Source organism: Drosophila guanche, unplaced genomic scaffold (genome assembly GCF_900245975.1).
Source record: "Drosophila guanche unplaced genomic scaffold, DGUA_6, whole genome shotgun sequence".
NCBI lineage: Eukaryota > Metazoa > Arthropoda > Insecta > Diptera > Drosophilidae > Drosophila > Drosophila guanche.
In genome coordinates, this window is record NW_022995743.1 from 8,161,286 (window position 1) to 8,174,409 (window position 13,124).

A 13,124-nucleotide genomic window follows, 5' to 3' on the forward strand; every position below is an offset into this window, starting at 1 on the left:
ATATGTTGGTGGTGGGGAGGTGTGGGGCGAGGTTATGTCGTTGTCTTTGGGGTTGTTTTGTTGTGAGCTGTTGTGGTCGTGGAGTGGTGTGGGGGGGGGGGGGGGGGGGGGGGGGGGGGGGATTCAGAATGGTATGTCGAGTGACTCGTGTAAAATATTTGCACTGTTTGTCATTACAATTGATTGCCAGCAATCAAAGGCAGCTCGAATCAAGTGCATATGTGAATATTCTCCATACGAAAGTGTAACAGAAAACGATCGATTTTCTTCTCTTTTTTTTGTTAGCCGAAATCTAAACAAACCAAAGACATATGTATGAAGATACCAGCAAACAAGATTGGTTCTCTAGTTTGGCGTGAATAATTCCACTAAATACAATAAAAAGATTTTCCCCTTGCGGCATTCAGAATTTGCATAGAGATGAAAGCCTCGCAGCCGGAACTGTGGCACACAGAAACGTAACCAAAAAGGAAGAAAATAAAGAACCGTTGATGAGTTTGCGGCAGTGAGGGAGAGAAAAATCGTCTAGAGGTTGGGTTTGCTTCTTGTTAGGCGCCGCTGCCACAGCCCACACCCCGGGGGCTCAGGATGTACATAATAAAAAGCACATTAAACAGCATTTTCTTTCATTTCGAAACGAAAACGAAACAATTCCATCTTCCCCACTCGGACTAGGCCGGACACACACACACACATACGAACAAAGGCTGACCGCTCTAGAAGTATGCTACACGGCTGCAAGTCGACTGGCGACGCGACGCTTTGACACTTGGGGTGGTGGTGTGGCGCTGTGACGGACTACTTAGAGTGGGTCGGTCCACATTTTCCCAGGCACTCTCCGTAGCCACTTGAGGCAGTATGGGTCGAGGCACTGCCTTCACCATTTCCACATATTTTAAGTATTCAAATTGTAGCTCCAACTCTGCTTTAGTTGCACTCGCACATCAATCATTCAAATGTATCCCAATGGAGTCAGTGCACATATTTTTCGGATTCTTGGGAGGGCATTGCCTGTTCGTGTTGGCTGCAATTCATTTGAGAACGCCACAAAATTGTGGCAGCTGCTACTTGTGCCACTTGCTGCTGCATTACTGTCACGTTCTGCTGTTGCAGTCTGCCTCCGTGCCGTGCCGTGTCGTCGTACCTTTCCGCCTCGCCCTCCCATACACGCCATTCATTTGCACGTCCAATTTCGCTGCGCCTAAAAGGGCTTCCTGGCCGCACTTGAAAATTTAACAGTTGCCGCAGTCAGTGCGCCTCCACCTGACTGCTGGCTGCCAGCTTGGCTTTTATGATGCCAGAGCACCAGCACCACAGTCCTTCGCTCACTCTCTGTGCGGCTGTCTCTGTCTGCTGTGAGTGAAATGAAATGTGAAATGCAATCCAGTGTCATGTGCCATGTTTATTTGGCTGCTGGCTGCCGGCAGCTATTGCAGCTGCAACTTCGACTATGATTCTGCCACCAGTGGGACTCTGCCATCTCCCCGTGGTAATGTTCCCTGCCAGGCAGCAGCAGCAGCAGCAGCCACAGCGGCACTGCCAATTGAGTTTAATTTGTTGAATGCATTCTGACAGATTCCAAAATTAACTGATGCCACACTCGAGTGCGCCGACAAAGCCCACCAAATGTTTGGCATTTGATGCACGAATTCTGCTCGCTGATTGTGGCAGATACACAGATGGTTGGGCGGACAAATGGGCGGCAGACAAACTTTCATATGTGGTAGATACATGTGTTTTCCCACAGCTGTTTTTCCGGCTAGTTTTCAGTAATCATTTGGTTTACCTCAACTCGCCCAAAACTGTAAGCCGATTAGGGCCTACCTTCTGTTTGTGTCTGTGTCTTGCTGCTTCGGGGACTGGCTTGGCTCTGATTCTGGGCAATGGCTCTAAGCTGATTTAACCAGATCTACGGTGGAGTAGATGGCTGGATGTGGCATGCATTTCCGTACTTGGAGTTCCTCCCTTAAACTTTTCCTTCCTCGTAATCTTTGAGCCGAAAATTTGTAATGCAAGTCAAGTAATCAGGAATTCTGCCATCGACTGTGTAAATTTGCATTTCCGCTACACCATCCGACGGTGAACTTTAAGCGGCTTTGCCGCGCCTCGTTATACGCAATTTATAATTAATTTCATTTGAAAGAGTCGAGAATAATTGATTTTCGGCAAACAAGCAGAAAGTAAAAGGAATTCATTTATAATAATTGTTTCCGTTTGGGAGGGCAGTTGCCACAATCTTAAGCTGATTTCACATCGAGGGTCTCCGTCTCTCTCTCTCTCTCTCTCTCTCTGTTTGGGAAGTATCGAAAGTTCTCTACATAAAACACAGCCCTGTACTGAAACTTGATGGCTTTACGGCATGGATTTATCAATTTTACTCGAACTTTACGTTCTGTTTCCACTGTCCATCCATAAGACACGTGCAAAATGTTTCTCTTCAATTACTAGACCAGGATTGAGAGTATCTTTGAGCGAAGCGTACAGAGGTATAACTTATACAAATTATTATTAAATTGCAAAACCAGCCAAAACTTTCACTGAACTACTTTCTGGAAGTGGACAGAAAAGATTATCATGTGGATAAAGGCATTCAGTAATCGTTTTAGTTGGCATTTCCGCGAATCTGTTGGGACATCTCTTTTGTCGAATATTCTCTCTCGATGGGTGATGATGGGTCGTTGAGCATTGTAATTCATACGAGCACGTTAGCTATATGCAAATGCTGAGGACCGACCGGGCTACATTCGCATAATCTGCTGACCTATGATATGATAGATGGGGCTTGGGCTTGGGCTTGGACCCTGGCATTTGCATAAGTCGTTGCCGTTGCAGTGCACAAGCAATCTGTGTGTGTCTCTGTGTGTATTTGTGTTTATCTATGTATCTGTGTACCTATCTAATGGGCAAGTAGAGCAAACGGAGTCAAGAGCAGAAGTCGACTGACTTCTGGCAACAATTTGCGAAGGTGAATTCTGATGAGTTGGGTAGTGCGGAAAGAGCGCAAAAGGCGTAGCGAGGTCGAGTGCTGGCCAAATATGTAAATGAATGAAACCAAGCCAAATGCTGCCGCGGGCTATGGATGGTGCCACCTGCACGTGGTCCCTTTGAACTATTTTTGGGCTGAGTTGATTGCCGCTGCTAACAATGCAGCACCAGGGCGGTATTGCACTTGACATAACAGCCGCAATGGCAGCTAACAACCAACCAAAGGACGTGCAACGAACAACGAACTGCACTAATAACTGACACACTGAACGACATGAGAATCGTTCTCCTAATAAACACACACGAGAGCTTGTGTTGTGTAACCCTAGACACACACACACACACACACACACACACATACAGAAGTACTTGCAACCCAATAATAACTGTGACCGCATTGCGTATACGTCACAGCACGAAACCATTTGATTTGAACCGCAACCAACAATGGTCGCAGCGCGACACTGCCGACGACGCAAAACTTTTTAGTTGCCATCGATAAATTCATTTTAATTACAAACAACTAACACTCGACAAAAAGCACTAACGCTGCCGCACGGATCTGCGGCTTTTTAATTAATGTCTAGTTAATGCAACTAAAATTGTCGAATGCCGGTTTCCACTTTCCACTTTCCCCCAACCACATGAGAAATTTGTTTGTGTTTGTCTGGCATTTTATTTGGAAAATGATTGAAGTGCATTTGCTGGTTGTTTGTCTGGTTTGTCTGGCTAATTGTTCAATTATAATTGTGGCTGAGCGACAGTCGAAGCATGAAATTCGAACTTCTAACATCCACTTCGATACTAGATGTATCTGCGCTCTCCAAATGGCTCATTGAGCAGCAGCCAAGCTTGCACACTCGGCACACGCCTTGTTGACTGAAGGATCTGCAGGAGCTGCTGCAATGCAGCAGTCCCCCCTGCTTCCTGCTTCCTGCTCTCTCTCTCTCACTTGCCGTTCAATTCGAGCATTCTTATCATTTGCTAAACTATCGTTTTATGGCCCGTACACGAACGACAGATATCTTTGAATGGCAATAAATAATTCCGGAATGCGAATGCTCCATCAATGCTGCCTATCTGCACGTCATTTGTCATTCCATAATGGACGCGATTGTACATGTACTCGGTGGACACTATCACTAATATAATGCTTTTATTTTTAGCTGCGTGTTAGAATCAATTCGTTAATATATAAATCACTTAGCAGTACTTACCATGGGAATTCCACTCGTTTAAGGCAATAGCAAAAATGGTTATTAATTTTTCATAAAGTTTTGCGTGTTTGTATTTAACATTTAACATTGCAAATTCATGGAATTGGGGTAAATATTTTTGTAATTACTTTCGCTACACGCTGCGATTAGCATGTGTCCGCTGGATGGTGCTAATTGCCACTCAGCCACGCCCACGCATCCACACGACAACGCCCACATACAGTGAGTGGGGGCGCCCCACAGGGAGCCACAAAATGTAAATTTTCTGTTAAAGTTGGGAAAGGTTTTTACCCACCTGAACAACAATCGATCCCCACACACACACACACACACACTTGCACACACACTCCTAGCTATATCTACAGATATCCAGTGGAATTTGTGCCAAAGCTCGACACTGATTTGGCCTAAACGATAAAGTCAGGGAAAGGCAGGCTCCTTTGTGCCCAGAGCAGAGCAGACTCGACCCGAGCAGGGCGTACCAGGCCAAGCATAACAGTTTAAATGCGAGCTGGGTCTATTAAAAAACCAAATGGAGTACACACCAGCACATATCCACTTAGAGGGGGTGGCTGGGTGGCTGGGTTGGAGGCGACATGACAACACAAAAGCCAACATGCAATTTATGAAGCAGCTTTTTGCTGGCGGGCCCAAAATGCTCGTTTGAAGCTAACGAAATGCTGCAGACCAGAGAGAATGTTTCCATGGTGAGTGTGAGTGTGAGTGTGAGTGTGTGAGGGTAGGGGAGTGGCGGCTGACAGAAGCGTAAAAAAACATCAAGTACAGGAATGCCGCTTGATTACGGGCCAAGCCAACGAAGCGGAAATGCTCTCTCGACATTCGACTTGCACTGATTGATCGACAATGCTAGCAGGAGAATACAACAAATATGTACATAAATGTAGATACTTATGTATATGTATGTAAAATGTAGGATCATGCTCGCTTCTTCCACTTCTTCTGCCTCTGCTTAAGAGAGAGAGTGAGAGAGAGAGCTTTAAAGGACCGTTCGATATGTGTCTATGTTTCCCTTTCCCTAGAGCTTCCCTCTAGGCTGCCTGACAAAGGGCTCAAAAGAATCCGGCAAGGTCTCTGCACAAAGGCTACAATAGAACGGGAGTCAGACGGCCAGCGCAGAGCAGCTTAGCGGTGAGTAGTGTGGCGCCCCAGCCCCTAAACTCTGAGGGTGGTGCTGGAGCTCGTTTCTCCAGGGAGAACCAACTCCCATGGAGTCGTGGCACTTTCTTTTGCTGCTGTTCGCCAGCTGAAGCCCTCTCCACACAAGCCTATTGAATGTGCAGCAACAAACATAAGTAGCTTTCTCTTTGAGCATTTCAATGGCATACTTTCTGGTAGAAAAATGATTGTATATACTGCTCGTGCTGGTGTACTCCTTCCTGTATGCTGAACCCATTTGTTAGCCCTAAGCCAATTTGGGGCAGGAGTCAGAGCCTCCTCCGAAACTCTGTTACGTGGCCATCCGTGATCCGAATCTCACGGCAGTCAGGAGCAAGTTGCCTGCTTAAATTATACGAGTATGCCAGGTCACAGGGAAAGTTACCTGTAACACTCTACTCTACTCCACTTTGCTTCACTTCACTTCAACCCACTCAAAGCAGTGCCGGGGTCAGCCTTTGTTTTTTACATTTTTTTTTGGCATTTCAATGCCTGACGCTCAGGTGCAGTTTTCAATGCTGCGTTTATAACAGCTGCTGAAATGTTGCAAAAGTTATTCCTCCATCCCCCCCCCTCATAGCCTTTGTGTGTTCATTTGTGCAACATGCTTCATATTTTATGAACGTCCACAACAAAGGTGACACAGAAATTGTTTTCGAGCTACCGATTTTTGGGTCTCCATTTCAAGTACTTCTTGCTTTTTGTTATTTTGCCAATTTAATTACACTTCTCTCAAGTTCACAAAGTGTCCACACAAAGCAGAGTTGCATTTCGATTTTGGGGAAAGTTTTTCAATTTCATTTAGCGCGGAAGAAAACTTGAATTGAAAGTGAAAATCTCTAAGCTGGGGTTTGCACTTCGCTTGTGAATTTTCAATTAATTAAAGAACAGTTAGCAATGTGCTTTAATAGGAAATTTATTATCTCCAGCTTGCAAAGAAAAAGTCGCATCAGGCAGGAGTCGATTACATTTTGAGCCTTTCAGCTAGAAGTAAATATACTTTATGGGGTTTTATTTTCTATTAGTTTCTTTATGTGCGCACCGAAAGAGGCATAAAACAAAGGGTAAGCCCTTAACCCTTTCGAGTGACACAGTTCTGTGCAGTCTGTCTAGTCTGGGCTGTCCTCGAAGCCGAGGTTGGGACAACCTCCATCCCGAAGCAATTGCCCGCGACCCAGAGCAGAAAGCAAATAAGTTTGGCAGTCAAATGTCACATTTTATTGTTTGTTCCATCATACTCGTATTGGGGTCTTGGTGGATGTGGCAAAGTGGAGCAGCTACCGAGTTCATGCCATGGGCTAATAAAAGTGCGAGCCGGAGGCGGACAAAAGTCGGTGCTTCATGGGACATTTGAGCAAAACACGACCCAATTCCAGACGTGCCTTATCGCAGGGCTCGGGAGTCGAGACTTCCCTAACAAAAGGCCAACAAGCAGCAGAACCCAAATAATAATAGAAAACAAAAATGTGTCACGAATCATGACACACAGAACCAACAAAAACAAAAACAGAAACAAAAACAAAATCACAAGCACACAAGAAGCAACAGTAGCAATAATTACAATAGCAACGAGCGAAGAACAACGAACAGCACGTCAACATTTAAGCAAATTGTTATGCAGATTTCACTGATGGCAAATTCCTGTGAGTTTTCTTGCAGCCTGGCAGGGGAAATCCAGGAGCTTGCCCCCAAATTAGGAGCGATTGCCCCACACGCAATATTGAATCAATTATACAAATGGCTCCCCCGCCGCTGCCTATCTGGGGCATCAATCTGATTGCAATCAAACATAAATTGTACTTGGCCCAGTCCCAGTCCCAGTCGCCATCGCTCACCCCCTTCGCCGCCCACAAGTGTGTGCAAATTTTAATAATCGAGAATGGAATACTCCACTCTGCTTGTGACAGGAGGCAGTCGCAAAATATTTTTTTAAAAATTTATGCACAAATTATGGGAAAGTTTGGATGAAAATACAGCTGCACCCAACCCAGCAGAACGGGTGACGGTAATGAGAGTGTCGCAGAGAGTCCCCCCCCCCTGGTCCCACTCGACAGAAGGGTTTCCGCCTGGCCCGCCTGGCCGCAAAAGTCAGTGACGTAAAAAGTTTCCATTCATCAAGGAAAATGGCTTTGAAGTTCTCGGTAAAGTTCTAGCGCAGAAGCAAAGGGGTGAGAGGGGGGGAAACTAAGATGGAAATTAACTTGGAATTTTGATGGTCTCTGTTCTCCCTCTATTACTACACCGCGTTGCTGCGGCTGCTGACTGGTGGACTGGTGACGTCATCGACATAATTACGTTTACGACGCGCGGCGTACACGGCGGCAGGTCGGCAGGTCGGCACGGCACTGTTCGGCCTCCTATCTGCCGGGGATGGCGATGGAGTTTTTGGTACGGTGCTGCCGTTGCCATTGAATGTCATAAAAATGTGTTTGAGGTAAGGTTAACAATAACAAATAAACATGTGTCTCTGCCTCTGTGTGTGTGTGTGTGCAAAGAAGAGGCGAAAAAGAGGAAAAAGTGTAAACAAATATATCCCCACATAGACCGTTAGGTGGGTGGAGTGCGCCGCGTGTATGTTTATATGTGTGTAGTCTATTCATTTACAAAATGCTGGCAAAAGCTGTGGCAATAAGACCAAGATGACGACAACGACAACGACACGAGGAGCGGGGCAGACACAGCAGGTGGTGTGGTATTGGAAGGACGAAGAGCAAAGCAAATTGCATGGTTATGGCGGGGGGGGGGGTTTAGCAGGCTTCATTTTGTTCTCTATGCTTTAAGTCTAACGCGCTTATGTGCACATTTACCCACGGCTGCTTTTGTGTGTTCGTGTGTTATTTGCATATGTGTGTGTGACACACACACACACAGAAAGTCTATGAAAAGATTAAATATAATTTGATTGAGTCCCGAAACACGTCTCGTCTCGTGTCTCATAGCTTCAAAAATTGAATTTCAAATTTATGATTTAAATATAAATTGGGAAAAGAGTTTGCTGATATTTCAATAAGGCTTTGGATATATCACAATAAATTCCTCCCAGAATGCCCATAAATGCACACTTTTCCATGCTTTTGCCTTGCATTTATTTTATTTATACTCCAAACATTTCCCAAGAATGCATAAATGAATAAAAGCTGCACGAAATGAGTGTATTCCAAAAGTGGTTTTGTAGAGAAGACATTTTTGCATGTTGTAACTATGTTTTGTCAGGAACCTTTTCTGTACTTTTAGCCTCGTTCGGCTAGCATAATCCACACTCCTTCCAAATGCCATACGATGCGACGGGGGGACGCTGGCAGTGCGTAATGTTCAACCACTCGGAAGCCTGAGAATGTTTTTAATTTTTGTTGGAGGACCCCGCACAAATAATTTCAAGTTGCTACATCTCGAGATGAATTCCTGCGCTGACGCCATCCTTTGTTAGCTTGACTGCCTGACGCACGAGCCTATTAAACATACAAATATACATATGTACATACATACATACATGTATTTAAATATCTACACATGTACATCTAGATTCTGGAACAACAGTTAAGTGAGGAAGAAACTCTTTTCCATCAAAAATCAAGCAGGGGAAGGAACCTCGCCTAAGCGCTTCTCTTGGCGAAAATTATGTAAATAATTATGTACATACATATACATATCTGTGTATGAATACTCTTCGTGCATGTGCGTTTCGCATCACCATAATTCCAATCTGTCTGCACACACTCATACAGCAAGGGGGGGGGGGGGCATGTCTATTTCGCCCTGGTTTCATTTCCGCATCCGCCGCGCCTCACCTCATCTGCTGCGTCGCAGATGTGGGGGCGGGTTCATAATTTATTTCTGGGTAATTGGCAGTCAAGTTAAATGCTTTATGGAGGCTAGTGGAGTGGCCAAAATGCTGTACTTCCAGCGAATATCACCTTAAAGGCATCGCATTTGGAGTGCCCCGGACTTGGGCCTACGCAGCCTGAGCTCGAATGTTAAATGGCGCGTAGCATTTCACACTCAATTTGTGTCCTTCCCGAAGAGATTAAGTTTGCGGAAGTGAGGGTGAGGGTTCGTGGTTTATTAATGTCAAACTTATGCAAATACTCAATCCAAAATTGACAGCCCAACGACTTGCCCTCAAATTAATTAATGCCCCATTGGGCAGGCACATCCCGAGGCCGTGGTCAAACACACCAAGAGAAGAGATTGTTGAGTTTCGGTCCGTCCTCTTTGCATTTTTACTTTTTTACTTTTTTCACTCTGCTCTTGAACTCGTGCTGGAACAAAGTTTTCCATTTTCTTTTCTTTTCACTCGCTGCCAAGAAAATTTGCTGAGGAATGCAGCGGAGAAATGCACAAAGTGAATTAAATCGGGACGAAGGTAACAAATGATGATAAATGGTTGCCAAGTCAACGACAGGCTGCTGGAATCATTTACTCAAATATATCCCTCCTAATGATATTTTCATTAAAATTCAGCTTTCAGTTGCTCGTTTGAAGCAATAAAGTGGGTATAAGGGGAATGTCTTTTTATGTGAAAATTATTAAACAGATTGTGGAATTTGTTAGAATTTGGAGAGCATATAAATGAAATGAAAGTGTAGTTTGAAGTAGAGACAGAAAAGTGGGTGAGAAGTGTACAAAATATATGTCTATAATTTCTAATATAATGTGACTGAAACATCTCACACATCATTCCCCGTCCGTCAATTGATTTGAAACCAGGGCTTCAGTTTGTCAATAAATATGTTTTTGTCATGAATGGAATTGCTTAAAAACCACTAAACTAACACCTAAATGGCAAATAAATCTATTTCAAGATATGGATTCGACAAGACTGTGATGCATGGCCCATAAATTATTTATCAATGCGTACATCATTTAATGAGGTTTGAAAATTGCCAATTTTATATAAAAGTCCACAAATTTCGAAGAATGAATAATGCAAATGAATATTAAGGAGAGCTCCATGTGAGAATTATTCAAAACTTATTTTAAAGCAATAGCAAATCATTTCAATTAGTTGCTGGCATCAGTTTCTACTTTATATTTTAATTAAATCATCCACAAAAACGATTTCAAGCTATTCGCCGCATTTCTATACTATGTATGGTCGGTGCAGTTTGACAACTTTACGAGTATGTTTCAGATGTGCTGCGGGGCATCAACTGTATTGCCTTCACACTTGAGTGAGTGACCAGGAGCGGACACTGCGATACCCCGTGCTCAACAGAGAGAGCATAGCATGAGTGAAGTGGGATCTGTTCATCAAATTGGCAGTCAGTCTAATATTGCCCCACTCTGGGGGGTCACTTGTCGCCATCAACTGCGACATTTGTCAGACTTGTGAAATTTCTAAAAGAGCTTACGTTGCAGTGTCTCTGGTCTTAGGGAAGACTCAATTGAGAATGCATGCAAATGTAATTGGGATGCATTCTTTCTCTATTTAGAGAGTGTCCCTTCTTTGATACTGTCTTGGTGTGCATAGCTGTTGATTGAATAGTTGGGCTGAGGGTAAAGGGTTTTCACTGGGTGGGTAATTGATTTACCAAATACAAATGTAACCCTCCAACACTATCCCTCGCCTACTTGGATGTCAGACAGGCGATATAATTTCAGGCACGTACAAAAACCCTTTCCTTTGCCATGTTTCCCACCCCCATGCCATCACCAGTGTTTTCGCCCGCTTTAAATGCCCGTCTCCGTTTCAGTTTCAGTTTAAGGTCTCAACTGTAATTGCCATATCGTCGCTGTGTAGTTTGCAATGGGCCCAGTAAATTGGTTTGACAACCGCAAAAGGCCACGTCGGCCAATAGGCCATGTTTCGCATTTATTTTAGCTTTTGAGACAATCCCCAGCACGTTCGGGGCATGAAAATACATTTCTAATAAAGAATCCAGCACGTTTTCATACCCTCCAATGGAAGGTCTTCTCGTTCTGTCAACTGCTGGGATCAGCTTTGGGCAAGTTTTGCGGGTACAAATACTCGTTTATTTCGCAGGCGTTTCTTCTTGTTTCATTCTAGTTTTATCAAATTTTAAGTTTATGCAAGTATGTATGTATGTATGTGTGTATGTGTGTTTGTATGTGTATACCGACACATACTCGCACACATCTTTATACATACATATGGCACTATGCTTTTTGTTTGCTGCTTACTTGGCAGATTCTTAGGGAAATTTAATGATTCTTTCGTGTTTCACAAAAAACAAAAACAAAAACAAAAACAAAAAATAAAATTAAATATACCTCGTTTATTTCTGGCTCTGGCGAATATATTTTTGACTTACAGATCAAACACGAGCATAGGAATCGATAGCGCCCTAACGAATTGGTTTTGTTTTGCTTCCTCTGCCCACCGCGCGGCGAGAATTTTGGCTGCAATTTGGCTTAACGAGCCGTTAACAACTGAATATTTAAATATTTCAATAAAATCTTATAAATACAAAACGCACACAACCACCCACACCTACAGACAGGCGAGTGTACAGACATACAATCGAATATAGACTCAATGCAGGGGCCGACATATAGATCTGTATATCCAATAAAATCGGACGTTGTTTCCGCCGCCAAAAAGGCCCGCGATACGTTTTCCCCCAACCAAAAAACAAATATTCCTCTAGTAAATAAAATTCGATTTTGTTGTGTTGTTGTTTTTTTTCCCCCAAAATATTGGGAAACGTGAAGTGCAATATTTGCAGTTTTGCTTTTGAGCCTTCGCTTAACATTTTCAAAAATGTTTTTGTATTGGATTCGCTTACACGCACCTCACTGCCTGGATTTTGTTGGTGTTTTCGTTGCCGCCGTTGTTGTTTTTGGTGTTGGTGTTGGCCCAGGCCTTGAGCACCTTCAGCAGTATTCAAATTGTACGATATTTGCTTGCTCTCAACTTGTTTAAAGAATATTATTATTATTATTATTTTAACTTGTTTTTCTTTTATTTGGTTGGGTTTGGCTTCTTCTCTGTTTGAGCGTCTTTTGCGCTGCCAAATGCCAACTCCAAGCTCACAGCACTCACACAGATACACATACAAATAGAGATACAATTTGTGATAGAGATATACGCGTGGCGCGTTTTTGCATTCACTTTACGATCTCGCTGGTGGGGCCACCCGACCGACCGTCCCTTCCCGCCTATCGCCTAGCGCCAACCGCATCGAATGAACTTGATAAATTCTCACGCGTTCGCCTCACGCGTTTGTTGTTCGTTCGCGTTCCCGCGCCGAGCGCAGCCACTGTCGAAAGTTATCCACGTCTCGCCCAAAGTACAACCAACAGCGCCGGCTTCTTATCCGCAACTAACGGCGGAGGCAGAGCATCCAGCAGTACCCAGTACCCAGCACCCAGAGCACGGACGATGGAGCAGCACGGAGCGGACAGCAGCAGCGTTCCCGAACGAGTGAGCGAACATGTGGCCGTCGTCGTCGTCGTCGCTTTCGTTGTCGTTGTCGTCGTCCCATCGTCATCATAGTCGTGACATGTGCGAAAAGCGTTCTTCTGCGCGTAACAGACCCCAATAACAGTTCTCTGTTAGCCAGCTGCCTTCTCTCTCTCACACTCATTCTCCCTCCCTCACAGTCGCTTGGGGCATGGCCAAACTGTTGCCATTTCGTGTGCGTGTGAGTAGGTTGGTAGGTCACTGCCTTGTGTGTGTGCCAGTGTGGGTGTATGTGTGTGTGTGTTGTGTGTCTGAGACTGGCGACTCTGTACGTTCCAGGCATAAGTTCATTAACGATGGCCACTCACTTCGCGCAACAGTTT

General features: G+C 44.3%; 1 protein-coding gene across 1 annotated transcript in view; it reads right to left on the reverse strand.

The window, feature by feature from the left end:
* LOC117578833 (potassium voltage-gated channel subfamily KQT member 1) overlaps positions 1 to 12,735 on the reverse strand; it is a 35,219-nt gene extending 22,484 nt beyond the window's left edge. Inside the window, exon 1 of the mRNA XM_034264599.1 lies at positions 12,131 to 12,735. The gene's annotated coding sequence lies outside the window, so the exon portion shown is untranslated. The remainder of the gene's footprint in view (positions 1 to 12,130) is intronic.
* Positions 12,736 to 13,124: the final 389 nt, after the last annotated feature.